The sequence below is a fragment of the Mus pahari genome, chromosome 7 (assembly GCF_900095145.1).
Source record: "Mus pahari chromosome 7, PAHARI_EIJ_v1.1, whole genome shotgun sequence".
In the NCBI taxonomy this organism is placed as follows: domain Eukaryota; kingdom Metazoa; phylum Chordata; class Mammalia; order Rodentia; family Muridae; genus Mus; species Mus pahari.
The window spans coordinates 33,707,423-33,716,565 of record NC_034596.1 but is presented as its reverse complement, the minus strand read 5'-3'; positions in this window follow the sequence as shown (position 1 = coordinate 33,716,565).

Sequence of the window (9,143 nt, the reverse complement as noted above, 5' to 3'; positions counted from 1 at the left end):
GGCCAGCCTGGTCTACAGAGTGAGTTCCAGGACAGCCAGGGCTACACAGAGAAACCCTGTCTCAAAAAACAAAACAAAACAAAACAAAAACAAAAACAACAACAAAAAAAGACATCATGAAATTTGCTTGCAAATGAGTGGAACCAGAAAGAAATCATCCTATGTAAGGTAACCCAGATTCAGAAAGACAAACATGATATATACTCACTTATAAGTGGATATTAGCTGTTAAGTAAATGATAATCATGCTACAATTCATAGGCCCAGAGTGGCTAAGGAACATGGGGGGGATCAAGGGAGTGGGCCGCAAGGATCTTCCTGGGAATGGGAAAATATAATAAATTTGGAGGATGGACTGGTGTGTGTGGGGATAAGAACAGGGGAGATAAGATGTGGGGAGATAGTGGGAGAGAGGACTGGAATTTGGGGGAATTTGGGGAGTGAGGTAGAAACCTAGTGCATGGAAACTCCATGGAATCTATGAGAATGGCATTATTAAAGACTCCTAATAATAGAGGACAGAGAGCTTGAACCAGCCACCTCTATAAGCAGGCAAGGCCTCAAGTGGAGGGATTGGCATACCAACCCAGCCACAAAACCTTCCACCTAGAGTTTGTCCTGCCTATTGGAAGTGTTGGCACCAGAGACTAGAATAATCGCCATCAGGGAGATCAGAGAGAGTCTATCCATCAACTGATGGGAGCAGAAGCAGAATCCTACAGCCAAATATTAGGTGGAGGTGGGGTAGTCCTGAGGAAAAGCAAGGGAAAGATTAGAAGAGCCAGACAGATCAAGGACACCATAATATAGCCCACAGAATTAACTGACCAGGACCCAAGTGAGATCACAGAGATCGGGGGCACTGTAGGGCTATGAGCTAGGTCTTCTGCATATATGTCATGGTTTTGTACCTCAGTGTTCTTGTGGAATTCCTAACAGTGGGAGTGGGAGTAATCTCTGACTCTGTTGCCTGCTTTCAGCACTCCTTTTCTCTTACTGGGTTGCCTTGATCAGCCTTGATGTGAGAATATGTACTGGTCTTATTGTAGCAGGCTATTCCATATTTTGTTGGTGCCCCTGGAAGATCTGCTCTTTTCTGAGGGGAAATAAAGAAGAGAGGGAAGATCCAGGGGAAAGAGGCAGTAGAGGGGTGGAGAGACTCGGGGAGGGGAGGGAGGGAAACTGCAGTTGGAATGTAATATATGAGAGAAGAGTAAATTAAAAAAAGAAAATGACTAAGGCTTTCTTGGTTACAACACTGTACTATACAAGTGTGTGTGTGTGTGTGTGTGTGTGTGTGTGTGTGTGTGTGTGTGAAGTATATTAACAACCTCAAGACCCTGTGTTGGCTGAAATGCTAAGTACAGATGCTCATAGTTAAAATGAGCTTCAATATGTTGACTCATATTACCCAAGGAGTACTTGATGTACAGTTTTAAAATGAAAAGTTTTAACTACAATAGCACAATTACTCCCAAGTGTTTATCCTCAAACCATAAATACTATAGTGATTACTTGCAACTCCAGCACTTGGAAGGCTGAGGACAAACGATTGTGAGTTGTAAAATAAAATAAAAATAAAAAGTAAAAAACAAAAAACATTGTTATGAAGTAACAAGTCTAAAATTAATTTGTTAGCGAATCAACCTACATAGCTAACCATCAGAAAGAGGAAAACCATGTGGGTTTTTTTTAATGTATAACTAAAACTCACACAGTTCTAGCATGCCTATGGAACACAATACAGTCATGGAAAAAGCAAAAGAAGCTTGAGAGAAGTTGCTTCCATATGCCCTTTCCTGTGGCGCACACCAGTTGTGGGCTGGCACTGCTGTGGGACCGCCGGGTAAAAACAGAACTTACCATAGGAGTTTTACATATGTTATTAGATTTTTCCATGCAATCAGCCATACAAATAAAATCTTCTATACTTTTTGTGGGTCTCATTCACTTCACCTCCCTGCAGTGCACAAGGCTACCAGTGGGTGGCAGTATAACAGGAAGTAGTCCGTGAGCTCTGGAGCCTTGTTCCTGTTCTAATAGGAGGAAGCACCTGAGGGTTCCAATTTAGAAATGTGGTGGTTCATAGGTTTTCTACAGATGCCTGTATCATATAGGGCAAGAGCCTTTCAGTCTCCAGTTTACTGGGAGGCTTCGGTTTTTAAAATAAACACGGGTTAAGTTATATCAGCCCTTTTTCTGTATCTAAAGAAATAAAGTAAAGCTCTTTGCTTACTGAATTATTTATTCTGTGAATTTTATCTATAGATTTTCAGATATGAGGCCATCTTGCATTTCTGAAATAAATCCATCTTGGCAGTGATGTGTGGTCCTATCAGGACTCTGCAGGGTTCCCTGCAAACAGTGCTTGCATCTGCTTATGAAGAATGCTATCCTACAATCCCTCCCCTTGTTAGTCTCTGGTTAATGGTACGGTAGCACTGACTTCCCTGTAAGACCCATCAAGACATTCTTTCTGTATTCAGATATTAATAGATTTGTATTCTCATATTTTCTCTATCCATTTACCCCAAGACTTCATACATTTCAAAGAACTGTATTCTTTATTTTCTTACCTTCATTTATTTATTTATTTATTTGGGGGATATAGCAGTTAGTTTCTCTCAATCTATTATGGTAAGAGTTTTATATTGATGAGGACAGCAGAATGCAGGTGATAGAAAGGTAACATAGAGAAAATGGGAGCTGCCTTTAAAACAGAGGACAGGGAGGGAGGTTAATTCAGGTTTGAGAAACTTCCTTTCAAGTTGTTGGTCAGGAAAGTCCAAGAGACTCTCAAAATGCTATAGATTAATTGCTGTTGCCCTTGTCTGCCTCTGAGAGGTTAAATGTAAGTTCTTAGTGCTCAATATAAAAACCACTTAGCACAGGAGACTCTGAAGACTCCAACTGACCTGAAAACCTGTTCCCTGGATAGCAGCTTGATAATGTTAGAAGGAGCTCTGAAGCTGCCATGGGAGGAAAGAAAACCACAGTGTGCCCAAGCTGAGATACCTAAGAGCCACAACAATGACCATCATGCCAAGATATCCCTAATGATGCAAGAGCAGCGTTCATATCTTGGCTGCAACCAACAACTATCTGATTGGTCTTTAAGCCTGCTCAGCAGGAGAGAAAAGATCCCTGCTACTAGAATTATAGCTAACAACCCAGGATTAAGACTGTCATGGAGCTCAGAGAAGAACCTACAGCCACCACTTTAATACACTAGTGTAATTCCTACCTGCTTTGTAAACTTGACCTTATAGCCACAGTTAATTACAGCTCTCACCCCCTCATCTCTTTGCAGCACATAAACATTATTACAGAAAACCACAACTTCTCAAAATACAGATAACAATAGATTGTGAGGCTCTCAGAACCCACAACATCTTTGCTGAGCCTATAGCTCGGGGAACATCTTAGAAGAGGATAGAAAGATTATAAGACTCAGAGGATCAGGAAGTCTGCCATGAAACTCTTATCTCCTAGAAGTGACCAGAAGTCACCCATGATGACTCAACAACATGGCTGCTGAAAAAAAGACTTAACAATAGAAGAAGACATGCTAGCATGGAAAAGGACACTCTCACAGGGAACAACCCAATGACAAAGAGCTGCAGGAAACCAAAAACTTCTGAGAAAGGGAGACTGTTTTGCACAGGGATTAGCCACCTAACAAGGCTAAACAAACACAACAGGTTGTATTTATATATTTATTCATTTACAAATCTATATATTTGTATGTGTTATATATATAATATATACACACATATCATGTATGCAAAAATAATCATTGAAGAAAAAGATGCCATCCATTTGAGAGGGAGTGGTAAGAAGACATCTGAGGGGACATGGAAGGGACTGGAGGGAGGAAAAGAAAGATATTTAAATTTTTTTAATTAAAGCAAAAAAATATTCTTTAAAAAAGCATCAGAGCTTTAGCAGCACCGACTGATAAAGTGTGATGCACTAAGTTTTAGACATCGTCTCATTCCAAATATTTGTTGCCTTTATTAGTAATTTTCACTGACGTTTAAATTACTTAATGAATTTAAAATAAAGTCCTAAGTATTTGCAGATATTTAAGTTATATTTTGGTCATTTTTTCCAATTGCTATGATTACATAATTTCTATCCTTTTACATATATTAGGATTTTTTTATAGCTCAAGATATGGTCTAACTTGTCAGTGTTTCAGTAGTTCTCTTAAAATCATATTTTATCAATAAATTGAGAAGGGGACCTTTGGAAAGCCCCAATAGCTCACTGTGACTTTGAAACACTAGGTATCACTATAAGAATATCTTTTTGATGAAAATAATACACATATAAGCATTGCAAGTAATATACTTGCTGTTGAGCTAGATGTTTCTCCATCAGATCAGCAATTAAGCAAACATGTCTTTTCTCACCATACATTCCAGTGTGGTTTTTAAGTCCCATCTAATGAAATAAAAGGAGAAAAAAATTATACATATTGGGGAGGAAGAAATAAAACCATCTTTAATTTTAGGTGCCATGATTTCCTATGCAGAAAACCAGAAAGGGCAGACAAAATTCCTTCTGGAACTAAGAAGTATTCATAGAAAGTTCCAGAATATAGACATGGCATATAAGTTTACTGCTTTTCAGTATAACATTATAAGTAAGGCAAATCTAAAACTGAAAGCACACAAGGTCTGAAGAGATAGATCACCTGTCGAGAGCAATGACTGTTCTTCCAGAGGACTCGGCTTTGATTCCCAGCACCCACATGGTGGCCCACAGCAGTCTAACTCCAGTCCTAGGGGATTCAATGATTCAACATCCACTTCAGACCTTAGGGGTATCGCACGCACTTGGTGCACAGACATGCATGCCAATAAAGTACCCATATACATTAAAAAATTAAAAATGACAATACTGTTCACATTTGCATCAAAAGTATAAATTCTCAAACACAACTAACAAAATATATGCAAGCTCTATATGAGGCAAACAACCAAACTCTGGTTAAAAAAATATTAAGAGGAACCTTCAGATGACAATAGGAAGACTCAGTGTTGTCAAGATGTCAATTATTTCCTATAGATCCTATAGATCCAATGTTGTAGATGAGAACAAGCTAATTTTAGTCTGTATGTGAAATGGTAAAGGGCTCAGGATGATATCAAAGGTGGGAGAACAGAGCCTACCTGACTTTACAGCGTACTGTAATAAGTCAATGAAACACAGTATCATGCCCATAAACAAGTTACAAAAACACAAGCCACCTAAGCTTTGGCGGAAAGCACCAACGATGACACCCTTTAAATCTTACATCAGAGCAAATATTATCAAAGGTTGTTATACAAAAGTATCTACTAATAAAATATTTAAAACAAAAGTTACTGTTAAGTTACTGAGCACCCAATGTAAATAATGAATCTAGATTTAGGCTTTACACCCTTAGAATATTACTTAAAGTAGACATAAACAAAAATGTAAAACAAAAGTAAAAACATACTACAAGATAATATGGAAACAGTCTTGGGTTTGGAGATGACTGAATACAAAACCAAAGTCGCCATGGTTTGAAGGCAAAGTGGTTAAGCTTGAGTTCTCTAGAATTAAAGTTTTCTGTCCTGCAAAGGCAGCTTTAAGAAAACGAAAAGTTAAGACACAGACTGGCAGAACATTTTTGCAAGACACAGGACTGGTATCTAAAATACATACAATGAACTCATATTGACTTTCTATTGCTTCAAGAAATATCTGAAGTAACTGACTTATGTGGAAGAACAATATCTATGGCTCACAGAGTTCAGGTTTCAGCACTTGAAACCTGGCTCCATCATACTTAGTTTAGGGAAAGGCAATGGATCTGGCTCCATTGCATTTAGTCTATGGGAAGACTGTATCACCCCATGCCATTTAGGTGATCGAAAGGCAGAGTATCCAGCTCTACTGCATTTAGCCTGTGAGAAGACAGTGTGTCATGTTGAAATCTATGTGGAAGAGAAAGCTTTTGCACCTCATGGTAGCCAAGAAGCAAGAAGAAACATAAGGAGCCAGGGTCCCTGTAATAACTGAAGCCCCCAACAACCTTACGTCTTTCTACTAAGTCCTTCTTCTTTAAAGGTTCTACTAGCTCCCAGTAGCACTGTAGGGGAGGCACTGAACAATTCAAGACCTCATTTATAGCAACACTTAACACTTAGTAAGACAAACAAACATTAAAATATGAACCAAACACTGTAACAAATATCTCATTAGAAAAGGTATGCCATAGGCATATAAATATGAAGTTGCTTCTATGCAAGAACAGGAGAACTAAATTAAATCAATGAGATTCAGCTCTATGCCCCTCTAACAAGTTGAATGATGACAGATACTAGTGAGAGCATAGAATGAAAGGGGCATTCGTTTCATTGATGATGGGGATATGTGCTGGTTTGAATGCTTGGCCCAGGCAGTAGCACTATTAGGAGGTGTGGCCTTGTTGGAGTAGGTGCTGCCTTGTTGGAGGAAGTATGTCACTGTAGGGGTAAGACTGGAGAGCCTCCTCCTAGCTACCAATGAGACAGACTTCTCCTGGCTGCTTTCCAGTCAGGACACAGAACTCTCAACTCCTTCTCCAGTGCCATGCCTGCCTGGATACTATTTTGCTTCCTACCTTGATGATAATGGACCGAACCTCAGAGCCAGTAAGCAGCCCCAATTAAATGTTGTCCTTTATAAGAGTTGTCTTGGTCATGGTGTCTCTTCACAGCAATGGAAACCCAAACTAAGAATGGGAAATGATACAAACACTTTGGGAGAGAAATTTGTGATTTCTTAGGAACCTAAACATGTCTTACTGCACAATCCAGCAGTTACAGACATTGGTGTTTGTCCAAAGGAGTTAACAAGTTAAATGCACTAAGATATTTATTGAAGGCTTTTTAAAAAATCATTGCACAAATGTGGAAGCAAATAAAATATCTTTCACTGGGTGAATGGATAAGTCAATTGAGGCACACAGAGAGGAATATTATTTATTTGGCATTGAAAAATGAGCTATCAAACCATGAGATGACTCCCAGTGCATAGCACTACGGGAAGAAAGCCATTCTGACTTTATGAAGAGCACACACTATGATTTCAGTCTGCTGCATTCAGGAAAAGGCAATACTATGAATATGATAAAAGCTCAAGTTGCCAGGGCTTAGGGGTAAGCCAGGAAGCCACAGGTAAGTCACACAGAACTCTCAATTTGGTTGTAACCCTAAAAGAGCTTTTAAAATGTTCCTAGAAAAAAAAGCACTTTTAACATGCTATACACCATTGGATGGTGATGGAGCTGTCTAATGTCAGTCACCCTTTCTACATTTTACTGCCCTTCACTTCACTTATTATTTAATAACTGTGGAAAGATTAAGTATTCAATGCAACATATTTTAATCATATTCACTCCCCATCCCATAAAGAACTTACCTGAAATTTTTACTTTAAAGATTTGGGGCCAAATGTGAGAGAGGGATGTGCAAGGAAGAAGGCTATCCACTAGTGAGAGGAAGACCTGAGATGGTGAGTGGGTGAGAGCCACCAGAATACTATATGTACATATACATATGAGAAGCTATCGAAGGACACATTAAACCATAAAGTTTCCAATTAAAATCTAGCTCTTTCATTCAAAAGAAAATGGTTAATTCTGATGTAATGTGGAGAGCAACAAGGAATAAATGAACCAATTGAATCTCACCTACTCAGTGGTTTCTTACTTGATATTATAACGTCCTTGCTTCAGATCTGATTTCCGAGAAACAAATTAAAATAGCGTAAGTATAATCCTACCCCACTCTCTAGGTAACTTGTTGTCCTATTTCTCTTTTGTGCTATACCTTATCTTCTGCAACATAGAACGAATGTTATCACTCTAATTTATAGGTTGAGTTTTCTTTATATAAACATTCAGTTTGTTAACGTTCCATAAGCATATTCTTCCACACCCATGAAGACCAATTATCACCATCATAAATCTATTTCTTCAGACTTGTACAGGGTGACTAATACTTTCAAGGTTAAGAAAGTGAAACTGCTGTGTCTGCCCCCCCCCCCCCCCCAACAAATGAAGACAGGAAGAGAGAAGGGCAGTCTTAATCAGGAGAATTTGCTCTCAGCTCTTAAACACAAATCACATTAAAAAACCAAGCATCTTGGGTTTTGCCTGAAGGCAGCAAGCACTTTCTGGATTAAGTCTCCTCAAGAGATTTCCATGATCTGTGCTCCACCAGAAGTCATACTGATGTCCATGATCTGTACTGATCTTGTCGACAGAGGGAATTCCTAAACAGCCAGAGCTACAAGGCAAAACCCTGTCTCAAGAAAGAAAATAATAAGTTAGTAAGAAGGAAATGTGTACTAAGACTGGGTTTTTCCGGCTCATTGATTCCTAATTTTTGTGCCTGGTGACAGTGATACTGAGCACTGGAGATGCAGATGTCAGGCTCTTTGCCATACTGCTGGTTGTGCAGCTGAGCACAATTATTCATTACCATTAGTTACTGCTGAGGAGTTTCCCATTCAAGTTGGGTCAAGATGTTCTGGCAGGCTACCCCTTTCCTGGGAAAAATGTTTCCTAATTTCTAAGGCTCTTACACGGAGAATATTAATGAAGGGGAATACTGTGATACACATGTGGTATTTGCCTAAAAATCTGTTAGATGCCTGTACTGGCTGGTTTTGTGTGTCAACTTGACATAAGCTGGAATCATCAGAGGAAAAAGCCTCCATTGAGGAAAGGCCCCTGTGAGATTGAACTGTAAGGTAATTTCTCAGTTAGTGATCAATGGGGGAAGGCCCAGCCCACAGTGACCGCCCTGAGAAGGTGATGCTGGGTTTTATAAGAAAGCAGAAGCAGACTAAGCAAGCCAGGGGAAGCGGGCCAATAAAGGGCACTCCTCCATCAGCTCCTTCTTGCAGGTTTCTGCCCTGTTTGAGCTCCAGTCTTGACTTTCTTTGATGATGACAGCAATATGGAAATGTAAGGCAAATAAGCCCTTTCCACCCCAACTTGCTTGTTGGTCATACTGTTTCACTGAAGCAATAGAAACCGCCATGATTAAGACAATGCCCTCTTAAAATAAAGGAAGGAAGGAAGGAAGGAAGGAAGGAAGGAAGGAAGGAAGGAAGGAAGG